A 13,981-nucleotide genomic window follows, 5' to 3' on the forward strand; every position below is an offset into this window, starting at 1 on the left:
ACAAGATAAAGAATCTCAGTTCCAGAACGGCTCATTCCCTTCACCCCCCCCCCGCCCCAAACTCCACCGCATCTGTACGTTAATTGTTGCCCATGCATACACATCTACTGACATCCATACATATACAATCAAACTCTTAGAAAATTTCTTTACAATTGTAGGAAATTCTTTATTCCATGTTTTTAATCCATACCACTATATTCTCTGTTTCATGTCTTTTTTTATATTATTTGTAGACTATAGTTTCAAAATAGAAATTTATTTTCGCCTTCTGAGTGGTCTTTAAACCAAGCAAAGATGTTGTTAGATTATATCCTACTTTGGCTGGATTTTTTTTTCTTGTCTTCAATCAGACAGAGACAAAGCAGTGGGAGGCAGGGCTTTCTTAAGTGATTTTGTTTACTAATTAGTGACTTCTAAAAAGTTACTGTGTATTAATCAAATGGCAAATTGCCCTCTTCTAAGTAGGCTAATTTAAAAGCACCTCCAGAGGATGCTACCGAGATGGTGACCTCTGTCCGTATCTGGTAAGCTGCAGAGATGGAGAAGAGCCACAACAGGCCCTTGCTATGGCTGACTCCATCCACTTTTTTCCTTGACATCATTCCCTGTTTCTCCGCCCCCCCCCCCCCCCCCGTGCTCTCTCCCTCCTGGATTAGCATAATGCAATGTATTGAGCTATCCTCACTGACAGATAAACGGAGGCTCAGGTAGAGCCTCTCAGAGATTTACCCAGGGCCAGAAGTGTGAATTGAACTCTATCTCCCTCCAGGAGCCATGAGGCCATGAGGCCACCTGGATTCTAGAGTCTTTCAGTCCCAGTGACTCCAAGTATCATTGCACAGGCTCGCACAGGCTCAGAGTCTGTTCTATGGTCCAGAGTGTCACATGGAGTGGTGTCCACAGCAACCAAACAGCTAACCTGAGATTTTCAAGTTAGACTTACTAACATATCATGGAAACTTGTATACAATTGCATCCATGAAGGATAAAAAAGTTCACATTTCTGTAACAGTACAGACCTCAGTACTACCAGACTGCCCCTCTCTCCCAGCTCTCTCCCCCTGTGACCGTCATTTAGACAGCACATGGTCCAGAGCAGTGATGGAGTAAAGACCTCTATGAATGCTTACTCTTCCTCTGCTTATTCACACAAGCAAACACGTCTGCCTGAGAAAAAGTGAATAACTGCCATTTTTATTAACTCATAAGAATAGCAGAGGCTCCTGTAACTTAGGTCTTTATGAAAACTCGAACCTGGATCTTGGTACACTAACTGACAAGCTGAAAATGAAGCCCGATACGGTGATTAACCACTCTACACTGGCAGCAAACTGCAGCCTAGGACAGTGCTGATCTGTAGTAATTGAGAAGCACAACACTGGAGGAAGAAGCACAGTGTAACTATCTTTCAGTAATCTGTGTCTTCTTTCTCTCTCTCTCTCTCTCTCTCTGTGTGTGTGTGTGTGTGTGTGTGTGTGTGTGTGAGATGTACATTTGGATTTAGGCCTGTTTGCATCTGTGTGGGCATACTTCTATGTGGGGCGCACATGCATATGATGATCTGAGGTTGATAGCGATCATCCTTGGTCACTCTTTCACCTTACTCAGTAAAGCAGGTCTCTCAGTCAAACCCAGAGCTTGGGAATGATGGCTAGCCTTCTCTGGGGATCCGTACTCCAACCTTCTGAGACTAGGATGACTGGAAGGCTGCTGTCCTAACTTGATATTTACTTTGCTTCTGAGGATCTGAACTCTTCTCTTTACCTTCTGCACCAAGCACTTACTCACTGAGCCATCTTCCCAGCTCAGGAAACCAAGACTGACAGAAATAGATATTCTATTAAAATTCCTTTTGAATTGTGTTCTATGATTTCATGGTCCCGATGGAGTTATTGCACTAAATTATTAACAAGGCAAAAAAACAAAACAAAACAAAACAAAACAAAACAAAGCAAAACAAACCAAAAAACCTCAAACAAACAACCTTCAACCTAAACTGAAGTGTGTTAGCACCACCCGAGAGCTGTAGATTGGACTGCTTAAGAAGAACCCAGGGAATCCAAATGATGAAATATTTGGCTGTTTTGTGTCTTACTGTTACAGTGATGGACCCTAATGGCTTCTTAATCCCTTCGTCAACCTTCTGTGAAGTGTCTCACAAGTGAACACTCCAACTGCTACTGTAAGCTTTCTAGGGGCTTTATGTATCCAATGGATTATAGAAAAGCACTGTCAGGTCAGGAGACAAAGAAAATAACTGCTTTATGATTCAATTAAATTTCCCCCAAATATTAATAATTCAATTACAATAAACATGAATTACCTGCTATCACTGAAAATGAAAACCTGGTTTGAGGCAAGAAACATTAAAAAAAAATCCGCAACTAGAATCGACACTGAAACATAACAGAAAATAGCCTTCAGAAATTATAAATGAAAAAGAAAATTACAGTATCAGAAAAGGAGTCTATTTTATTGATTTTTGCTCTGCTCACCAAAAATTTCAAATATTTTCTATTTAGATACTTTTTCTTTACCAATAATTACAATAATGGTATCCTTACTACAGGCTACTAAGGAATGCTAAGAGCAGAAGAAATAGTTTGCCTTATAGAAGGGGCCACAAATTGGTTAGCCAATGCCACACAGTCAGCTATGAAATCATTCACACATAAGAAACTTGTGTGGATTGATCAGGCTGTGTTCATGTATACATGGGAATGTACACGTACACACACACACCCATAATTAAGAAAGAAAAGCCATAAATTTTAGCAAGAACAAGGCATGGGTGGCTCATGGGAAACACTGGAAAGAAGAGAGAGGGGATTATTATGTAATTATATTTTAATTTTAATTTTAAAAATATTTCAAAACTTGAATCCATCTTTACGTGAAACAACTTCATGAAAAATAATAAATAAATAGGAAGCGGTAAAAAGTTACTTTTGAAAAAAAATCTACCCTGAATATGTATTATCAGATTTCCATATATGTTTCTAAATTATAAGAATTCTTATTAGCAAGCCTTCTTTTAGAATTACTGATGGAAAATAAACTCTCACTTATTGTAAATCTACAAGAATTTCAAGTCATTTAACTTTCATACATGCAAATACAAACGACTGTTTAAATACTTGAAAGCACTCTCAATAGATAAACTAGCTTTCAAGGGTTGCTAGAGACTCAAGTGTCATGCAGGCAATTTTACCCCCGTGATTATTAATGAGAAAATCTGTATTCACCAAACACATCAGCTACCATTGACATTTTCAAACAGTTCTCATGCTTTCCACTATCATTTAACTCTGTCATAACTGGGGCAACCAGGACATTTTTCAACCAACCAGGACAGTTCAGTGGTCAGAGAGGAGGCTGTCAGCAGACAAGGCTAAGAGCATCCTGAGCCCTATATGGTCACCATAGTGACCTGTAAGAGCTGTCATCCTCTTTAACTTCTCCATCACTGTTCCATGAGAAGGGTGAACAAGGAGTAACCTTCTCCAATTTCAGGGTGTGTAGATAATGACGGGAAGGGGTGGCGGTTTTGGAAAGCAAAACAACACACATACACTTCTTTCAGCTTCATCAAAGATAAGCAAGCATGAAGGTAGAGATGACCAAAGAAACTACCGTCAGTTACCAAGGAAGACCAAAGGTTACAAAGGAAAGAACGTTCAACAGCTGTCTACTGGTGGCTTGCTTTAAGCCTGTTTTTGCTTTCCTTTTAGCCAGTAGTTAACTAGTACAGAGTATCTGTTGGCTGAGATTAGTCATTTTCTATTGTTATTGAGCAGCTTTCAATTCAGTTTCCTTGGGCACTCATGAAAATCCAAACAGGCCTTAAAATGAGAAGCAGTGCGCCCCACCAGTTTCCACTAATGAACAGCATTCAAAGAAATTTCAAAGGCTGCCGCGTTCTCAAACGGCAGCGATGCTAAACTGACCATTGTCATGTCATGCCCATACAGATTATAATACCTGTGAATGCTGGGAAGAGATTGTCCACCACTATTGATTTCTATTCTTCTCTGTTACAACCTACATCTAAAGCCGGGATCTGGGTGTAAGTCACAGAAAATAACATCCAAACATATGACTTTAGCCGGCAAATCCAGCAAGAGGCAGTTGGCCTAGGGCTGACTCAGTTACTAAATCTGCCCTCCCTGCTGTAAGCCCATTGTAAGCTGGGGTTATTTTTGACATTAGTATTTTTGAAGCTAGTTCAGATAATGTGCGGCTCATTGCCAAAATATGCTGATGAGAGGGACAACAATATGTTACCAAACCATGATACAGAGTCACTGTCTAAACGGACAGCGGTGAAGTCTAGCCACAGATTAGAAATGACTAAAAGATTTTAATGATCTATGACCATGTCACAAGGCAGGTTTCACAAGAGCATGAAATAAATGACAACGGAAAAAATAAAAGTCTGGTTATCTCCATTTAAGATCACCTAACAGAGAATTTAAATTGAAAAAAAGGAAAACAAAAACATTAATTTTTTTTTTCAGTACAGCCTAAAATTGAGGAACATTCCAAGGAAAATTATCTTAGGTATTTGATCTTTCTATTGTTGCCTCCCAAACAAAGAACGACTTTTCTAATGCAATGTTTCTCATGGGCTCGTTAATTTAATTCATTAAGCCTCTTTTGGGGTGAGGAGAGAGGTTGCTGTGAATTGTTCGCCAACTCTACTGACCTTGTGATATTCCTTTCTGCCCTGCTTAAAATCTCTTATATGCATTGCTGTGCAGTACTAGATAATGCTTTGGGTCACACTAATTTAAAAAAAAAAAGTGATATTTCACATGGGTCAAAATGGAGTGCAAGATGCTGGTTGTGGTGTAGCGGGTTATGTTAGAGGTTTGGGAGGGAGATACTTCCCACTGAAAATAGCAGCTGTTAGCAGCCCAGTTCTGTGAAAGAGCTTCAGGAAGCTAAAAGCTAACAATTATTTTTAAACAGCCTTACCTATTCTGCAAGGCATTTAATATGTTCTAATAAATCCCTTCATGAATTAGCTATATGGATTTGCTCTTTGCAGGAGAGCCCTGACCAGTATAATCTACCTTAGAACCAGAATACAAAATCATGTGCTCTCTTATGAAAATGTATAGTCACAAGAATTACTTTCTCCTAAGAGCTCATCCACCTCCATGCTGTGTCCTAAGGCTTATCTTTCTCTAGTAGTTTAGCAAATTGTTAGTGCATCAACTCAGGTCCCTACCCTGTGTCCTTCCTCTCTACCCCCTTCTGTTTATCTGAAAGAAAATGACTCAGATTGGTAATGTTCTGCAGTGCTGACTTGGCCATTCTCACAAGCCCCACCCAGATGCTCCAGATACCTAAACAATTTGAATTTAGCTCATACTATTTTCTGCTACTTGCAGAACTAATTACCTTCTGATATAACAAAAAAATATATATAGAGTGTGAAAACAGAATTCCCCACTGTGGTCTTCTTTAGAACTGTCCGAGAGACTCGGGTTGATGTTTAGTGTTTTAATGTACAGTAGCTAAGTCATGGACTAATATAAACCATAAGGAAGATATAAGACATTCCATAATACTATGTTCGACTCTGGTCCTAGAGAGACACAAAATATGCTTCATTATACTGTACAGTGAAATGGATAGGAATTGGAAGAGTGGGCAGTACCTAGGTGTGAAATAGGCATTCACAACTGAATAGAAACCATCTTGAAAATACAGCACTTTAAGAACTGGCTTTCACTGGAAGCATCTACTTAGGGCCTTCAGAATAAGTGAACACAAGAATCTCAAAAAACACTTGCTCTCTCCCCTAAACCACGGGCACTGCACTTTTCTGATCAATATCTGCACTAGATTACTGCATGCCCAATCACAAGTGAACTCAGAGACTTTGGACACTCAAAGGATCTTGTAGTTCAATAGACCCAAGCTTGAGTGGACTTAATTGATTTTCTGCTGAGGCTCTCCCCAGGCTAAGATAAGGGGTTGAACAGGCTGGACTCTTACCCAGCAACCCCCACTTCTGCCTGAAAGGAAAATGTTAGTTGCTAACAGCCTTTCTCTTTGTGCTTCTTCATTCCCTGCAGTTCAAGAAGGTGGTGCTCTGGATGACATCATCTTCTCAAGAACTTTGTGAGTCTCTCACTGATGGCACAGTGATGGTTGGCTATGAAGAAAGGTCTTGTCAAAGTGTGGTTCTGATGAACTCAGGCTTCTCTGTCTTTGCCTCTGTCTCAGGACTGATTGTATTCCCAAGTTAGAATTTCTAAGCAGGAAGCTCTGTGAGGCACACCCTTAATCCCTTATGATGAAGTCTTTTGAGCTTTTCATTTTTTTTTCACTTTCAGTAGTTTCACAGCCACATCCTATAAACCTTTTCTCACCTTGCCATTATTTCATAACCAGATTCTTAATTTTGGATGTCTTGTCATTTGAATAGTCTGTGACTTCCCAGAACAATTGAGCCCTAATTCCTTGTTGTTTCCTAGTATACTTCCTGACTTTCTCCTCTAACATTTCTCTCAGAGCAGTAACAAATGCAGGACACAATTTTACTTCAAAATCTCCTTAGTTTGAGCCTCAATTGCTTCAAAAGTATTGTTTTAAAAAGTCACCAACAGGGACAACTCCAGTAGGGTTTTGGCCAGTTTGTAACAAGGATTCACATTCTTTCAGTTCCCAATAACAAGACTGAGCCCCCAACAACGTTCATATTTTTACTGAGTTTGTTTACATTAACTCTGCTTCTCTATTCTGTTTCTCCTGGTCCTAGTAGGTTCTGCTCAAGTTCTCGGTCCTATACTCTGCCTAGACTATTTTACTATGGTAGGAGCCTGCCTACTTTAGGTACCTAATCTGTCACTTCAGAAATGTGCTGTTGACAGTAGTTAACAATCATAATTAAATATTTTTTAAAGATTTATTGTATTTATGTGAGTTCACTGTAGCTGTCTTCAGACACACCAGAGGGCATCAGATCCCATTACAGATGGTTGTGAGCCACCATGTGGTTGCTGGGAACTGAAACCAGGACCTCTAGAAGAGCAGTCAGTGCTCTTAACCACTGTGTCACCTCTCCATCCCATAATTAAATATTTTTATGGGTGATTTAGTGTCATCTTGCATTAAAAGGTCCAGTAACACTTTTAAACAGTTCAGTAGTACCCAACTTAATGAAGTAGGCACTGTTTTTGATTGATGACTTTAATGATTTTTATCCTGATAGGATGTCAGCTCTCTCCACACACTGGTGCAATGGTGTCGCTATCCTGTCACCATCCTGGATGCCAGGGTTAGCCCCTTTTGTCCCTTTTCCCTGTGGTCAACACAGGGATGGTTACCACACAATGTATTCACTGAGATCTTAGTATCAATTATGCAGAAATCTCATCGATACAAAACAATTCACTAATACCATGTACAAGTGCATTATATGTAACTGGAAATTATCAAGAGACAGAAACATAGTATCTGTTATAGTCATATCAGATAGTCACGGGGTGGGTGATGACTAGGTAATATTACTATTTGCCAATAGGTTTTTCTACCTTGCTTCAATTTCAAGTTCTAATTTGAAGTGACCAAGGACAAAAAGTTCACCACATACAAAGAGCCCCCAAAAGATTAATTCATCTGCTCCCAATGTGAAGAGATAGAAGTATTCACTAGATCTGAAAAAGAATGAATTCCAGAAAAAAAAATTCCAAGTCAGCAAAAGGAAACACCAATGGTTGCCATAGTAACTGCAGTAGATTCTTTTGCAACCTAGGATGTAGTTAGTAAAATCCGAATTAGATTCTTGGGGATGAAGATAGATTCTTGAGGATGAAGACATAGCTAATAAATTCTAAGTTTGGAGAACTCAAAAATACTTAGGAAGTTTAAAATAATTTCAAGAGGAAGATATCTTAAAAAGACAGCCAAACTTGCATTTCATTCCAATGAGCTTCTTTCTTATTCCTGAGATGACTAGTGGCCTCATCTGCAGATGGCAGACAGCTGTTCATGTGCTTTTTTGCATGTACTCTGCCCCACAACGGGAGAGATGGGGAGGTGAGGGCTAATCCTGAGGGCCAGTGTCACAAGACTGAGAGTCACCCAGAAGACACACTTCTGGAAGTGGTTAAGAGCGTTCTCTGAATGAGGTTTTAAAAGGCCCACCCTCAAAGTGGCAGCACCACTTCATGGGCTGAGGCCACAGAATGAATGAAAAGGAAGCAAGGCGGCTGAATACCAGCATTCATTTCTCTCTGCTTAGACGGTGCGAGCATCTACCTCCCATTCCTGTTACTCCAGCCAGAGCTGCTCTGGCCAGGAGGCCTCCCTGGCCATGACAGAAACAAAGTGCAACAAAGCCTGCCTCAATTTGTTTCTCTTAGGTATTTTGACACAGCAATGAGAAATGCAACTCAGCCTCATGGGCCATCACTATTCCTCCATGATTAATGCTTATTCCTGTTACCTTTGAGACTCCAGAACTCTCCTGGCTCCGTGGTCTCCCCTTCATGGCGCAGTTCAAATGCTAGGGATTTAGACGTTAGCATCTGAAACATGTGAGAGACTTTTTTTTTACTCTGTGTAAATAACTTAGTAGATCTGACTATTTCACAGATGAGGTTCATATACCACAGCCCAAATCTGCATAAAGATGACACCTGTTGGTATCAGGGCGTGCACACAGGACGTGAACAAATAATGAATCTCATAGCACATTTCCACAGCTTTGAACCTGAATTCTGAAAACAGCATCAAGCTATGACAAATATAATGACTTGCATCATAGCAACTGTCAAAAGCTTGGATATCTCCTGATACCCAGGATGTTCGGAACTTTGAAAAATTAGCATTACTATTACTGTATGTCCTCTGAAATCAAAGGAATTGATTTCACTTTGAAATGATTCATTTCCCTGACTTCATTTTGAAAGAAAATGAATGTCCTAGGTATTTTCTTACATTTTACTTCATTTTTGCATTAAAGAGATAACAAAATTTTTTGTAATGTTTTGATATTCATATACAGCAGATACTGTGTGTATCAAGTTCTTGAAGATTTACCGTTTCTTCAGAATAAAACTCTTTCATGTTTTTATCTGAGATTTCTGAAATGCACAGTCCATCACCATTATTTATAGCCCCCCTGTTGCACGATAGCACACCACTACTTCTTGCTCCTGTCTAACCTGTCAGCATTTTAATAAACACCGAGACATTCTGCTGTAAGGAAGAGACTTTTATATTAAATGCTTTATATATTTACGATGAACAGAATGATTCCTAACTGGAGATACTGTAAAGAAGTCTGTGAGAATCACGGCTTTCGGTCCACGTGGAAGGAAGGCACATCATTTATCACAGGTTGAAAATAACAACTATTATTAAAGGGAATGCATTTGTGACTTAACAGATCACAGCTCTAAAAGAATGGCTAGGTAGACATTCCATTGTTTGTCAGTATTTGCATTCTCTACACGATCTTTTCATGATCTACTCAACTAGTATACTTGGCTGTGGTTCAGCCAATACCCACTCTCCAGTTTCAAAAGGGAAAGATTTGCTCACATATTGAGTCTCCAAATCAGAAGCTCAGGCCAAAATCTTCAGACTCCAAAATCCATGATATACCACATGTACAACCTAGTGTCACATTCATGTTGATGGACAGTTCTTAAAATACAAAGACGGGCTGTTAAGATGGCTTCCAGAGTAAGGCATTTGCTGCCAAGACTGATAACCTGAGTTTCATCTCCAGAACCCACAAGATAGGCAAAAAGCAGTGACTTCTGCAAGCTGTCGTCTGACCTCCGTATGATTGCTGTAGGATGTGTTTATCATATAAATGCACGTGCACACATGCACACAAAAATATTGACTAATGAGCTGATAAAGTGTCCAAGAAACCTCATGCTATCGAAACAAGCATAGTTCATTGCTTCACTTCAACTGGTTGCCAAAATGCCTCAGACTCAAACTGCACTAATTGGAACAGCATGGAGTAATTAATCCATAGCTCTTCCCATCTCTCTAAGATAACTTAAAATATTCAACGCTTTCTATAATCTTATGTGGAAGTATTTTCTCTCTATGCTTCTTGTCAGTTGAAGCAGCTCCACCGAAGAGGAGATTTATGGTATTAGCAACAGGACTCTCCCCAAAGTGAATTCCTAACCAACACACCGATGACAACGGCAGATCCTGGCTATGTCTTCAATCACAAATGAGCTGCCCAGTCATGACTGAATCAAACAAGGAGCCATAGAGACAAGAAGCAGGAGATTCAAACCAGCTCGTGAACATTTGAGATTGGTGGCTCAGTAGCTAATGAACATGGGAACAGATTCAGGAGGTCAGCCCTCCCGTGCTGCTGCGGAATAAACTCCTCCCCAGTGTGGTGTGCTGAGAGGTGAGCCCCGCATGCCCTGCCCAGTGGGTTCCTGACAGTCCACAGGCTGCCCTGAGGACCTGGCTGTGCTGCTCGGAATGAGGAACGAGGGAGGCATCGGGTTCCACATCTTCAAGTCTTGTCTTTTCTTTTTCCTTTCCAGTACTGGCGCTTGAGTTCTGTGCTTTGCACACTGTAGACAAGCCTGCTCAGTTACATCCATAGGCTCCGCTGTGAATATTGAGATGAAGTGTCACTAAGTTGCCCAGGCTAACTTTTGAATTTACGATGTAGGATTATAGGTGTGTGCCACCATGCCTGCCGCTAACCTGTATCTTGACAGCCTATGTTAACCACTTGACAGCCTCTTACTAAACGTTGAATGGTAGCACCTCTATATGAAGTTTGAGATTAAGCCTCATTTATGCTTATCTTTCAGCCTATCCTAGATAGAGCAATCTCACTTAGTGTAGGGCTTGCCTCTCACAGTATGGCTATAAAATAAAAGGCCCAATCCTAATTTCAAGAGTGGGCTCAATTAATTAACAAAGTAACTCAAGTATTGTGAACTAAAGATATTACCTGAAAATTATAGAATTTCCTTAGAGTATCAACTGTTGAAGAAAGTCTTGCGAGTTGACTGAAAAACTACAAGTGCAAATCGGAAGCTAACAAGTTTGACGATAAAGTAAATGATTTCTTCCAGCAATCAAATCGGAGGAGAGCCATTTATACTTTATCCAGAACCACACAGTCGCACAACGGGCTACCCCAAATGAAAAAAAAAATACTACTCTAAATATGAAAATCTGGATAGGTTAGCATGTTTATCATTCTATATCCTTTCAGGACAAATAACTTCAGTTCCAAACCTCTGGCTAGGCAAGCTCCTTTATATAGAAAGATTAAGCAGTGCATTTCTTTACTATTGCTTCTACAAGGGGCATAGATATCTGAGATGACTGACAGTATGAAGCACCTGCCTGCTTGTACTCTGTCTACAGTGCTACTGTTTACACATCTATTTTTTACTACACTGAGCTTCTTAAGCAAGAACAACTCCTACATCACACATTCTCTTCCCTCCACTCAGGTACCAGCATACACTGAGCAGCCCAACAAAAGTCCTCAGAATCCCATCACCCTGCAGCCGTTTTCCATTTAGGAAAAACATTTCCAGCCCCTACTTTCCTACATAATGGCAGATTTTAGACTTCCCTGTGGGAAGTCTAAAGACGAAGGGCAGCCGAGCTCCTCAGACGTTTTAGGAATTCATGGGGAGAGAACAGAAGGAGAAGGTGAAAGAGGCATTATAAATATGTTAGCTGTTTCACTCTTGGATGAATGAAGACATATAATCCACGTGGGTACCTTAGTCAGCACCATTTCCTTTGAATATAAAAGACAAAAATGCATATTCTTCAAACCTTTGAAATGCATTAGAGACCTTGAATGTATTTCTTCGGCAGTGTCTGGGAGCTGCGTTTAGATGCTGTCAGCTCACTTGATAGCTTTATGCTGAGGGAGGGTAAAGGACTGGGGCTGCAGGAGCAAGAGGAAGAAAGTTTGAAGTTCATAATAAAAGTCCTGAAAATTTTTTCTCAAAAAAGTAAGATATTCATGTATAGACTTGATTATGACCCATGATAGCTACTTTTATTTCTTTTGAAATTAGAGAACAGGTACAGATTTTTTTTTCATAATAGCAAGTAAAATATAAAATGTGACAAGAGTTGTTAAGTTCTGCATTGCTGATTGACCCTGGGCCACAGCTATGCCAATGTATACGTTCTTGATTGCTTACAATTGTTTGCATTCATTGGTACACCCGTTACACATATTTCCCTGGATGAATAGCAACACACCTGTCAATCCTATTACACATATGTCAAAATCAAGAGAAAGCTCCAGCTTTTAAACATCTTTCCTGTTCCTCTGATTAAAGCTGTGATCTCCTCGATCACCTTCTAAGATAAGAACCAAAGGCACAACCAAAATACACCATGCACACTTTTCTCTGTGCCTGGGATGGACCCTGGGTATATTTTGTGTGTGCTGTGCTTCATGGATGCTTCGCGCTGGGTATGTGGTGCATGCACGTGTCAGTGTGAGTGTGCAGATGTATACATGTTCCTGTGGAGGCCAGAGGTCCACATCACGTGTCTTCCTTGATTCCTCTCTATCTTTATTTTTAAAGATGGAGTTTCTCAATCGATGTGAACCTCATTGGTATGACTTGCCTGGCTGGCCATTAAACTTTAGGGGTCCAGCTTGCTCCAGCGTCCTCTGGTGCTGGGGTTATAGGCATGTGCAGCTACCCACCCTTTAATGCGTTCCGAGGATGCAAACTTGAGTCTCCATGTTCGTGTGGGCGGCACGTTTCCCACACAGTCACTTCCCCAACCCAGGACCCAGGTTCTACTAAGCAAATGCTTTTTCCTTCTTTTCTCTCTCAAAAAGTTACAAATTATAAACATCTACTTGGCAAACCACTTAGAGTCGACAAAGTGGGATTGCATTTGTGAATATGATCATTTATTCTCCTAATGGCCTGTCTAGCTTAAAACAACTTTATAATTCTTGCTTCTTACAATAGTACTTCCCTGTAAAGTTTCAAGAGAAAAGAGTTCATACACTGTCAGCAAATAAGATGGGGGCTGGGGAGGGGTGGAAACCAAAGTGATTTCCCAAAGGAATATCAGTTTTTAAAATGAAAGCTATCATAATCCAAATGTTACATTTGAGAGCAAAATCCTGATACTTGATCATAAATTAAATATTTGGAAAGTTTGTGCACTGCCACAGGCATAGCTTAATCAAGCAGTAACTCATTAAAGAGATGTATTTGAGTGTGCATTTTTCATGTTAATTAGTATCTTTAAAGCTCTTTTTGGGTAAAGATGCTAACATTTTCCTTAAATACTTCTTAAAGATCAACACGGTGCCATAGGCATCTTCAAAGCAATTTGAAAGGGAACGGTTTGATTCTCCCTGTTTAATGGCCTTCCTCGTGGAATTGTAGCTCTCTGAAATTGATTAGAACTCAACTAAGGATATTTCCAGTGCAAAGAAAAGAGAGGGGAATTGGCATTGGTATTAAAGTAAGACAAATGGAGGCCCCTTCATTTCGGTGTCCTTTAAGATGTTGATGAATCTCAGCCATTACCTGCTCGCCTGTATAGTCAGGACTGTGATGCCGCCAGCCTACCTACAAAGCTCTGTGTGAGAAGGAAGGGAGGCTACATGCCTGAAGCCCTCAGCACAGGGCACAGCAGAACACTCACCTGGGTATTTGTTAACCGTGTTATATGAATTTCTAAGGCATCTGGAAATATTGATTTGGTTTAGTGAAATCCCACTAAGAACACAAAGTCTTGGTGTGCTGAGGGAGAGTTTCCAGATTGTCATTTTTTGGCAATGCTGGAGACTGAACCTCCAGCCTAGGTCATGCTAGAGAAGCATTCTGGCACTATGCTAAAGATATCCTCAGAAGCCCTCTTTTCATTTATTTGAAAAATTGAAACAAGGCTACCCTAATTTGTCCAGGCAGGCCTTGACATTAGAATTCTCCTGTCTCAGCTTCCTGAGTAGTTAGAA

The 13,981-nt window shown here is 40.2% G+C and overlaps 1 protein-coding gene across 10 annotated transcripts in view; it reads right to left on the reverse strand.

Annotated features, from left to right (window-relative positions):
* Positions 1-13,981, reverse strand: part of Zfp385b (zinc finger protein 385B) — a 407,085-nt gene that overhangs the window by 147,319 nt on the left and 245,785 nt on the right. The gene's annotated exons all lie outside the window — the stretch shown is intronic.

This window comes from Mus musculus, chromosome 2 (genome assembly GCF_000001635.26).
Source record: "Mus musculus strain C57BL/6J chromosome 2, GRCm38.p6 C57BL/6J".
NCBI lineage: Eukaryota > Metazoa > Chordata > Mammalia > Rodentia > Muridae > Mus > Mus musculus.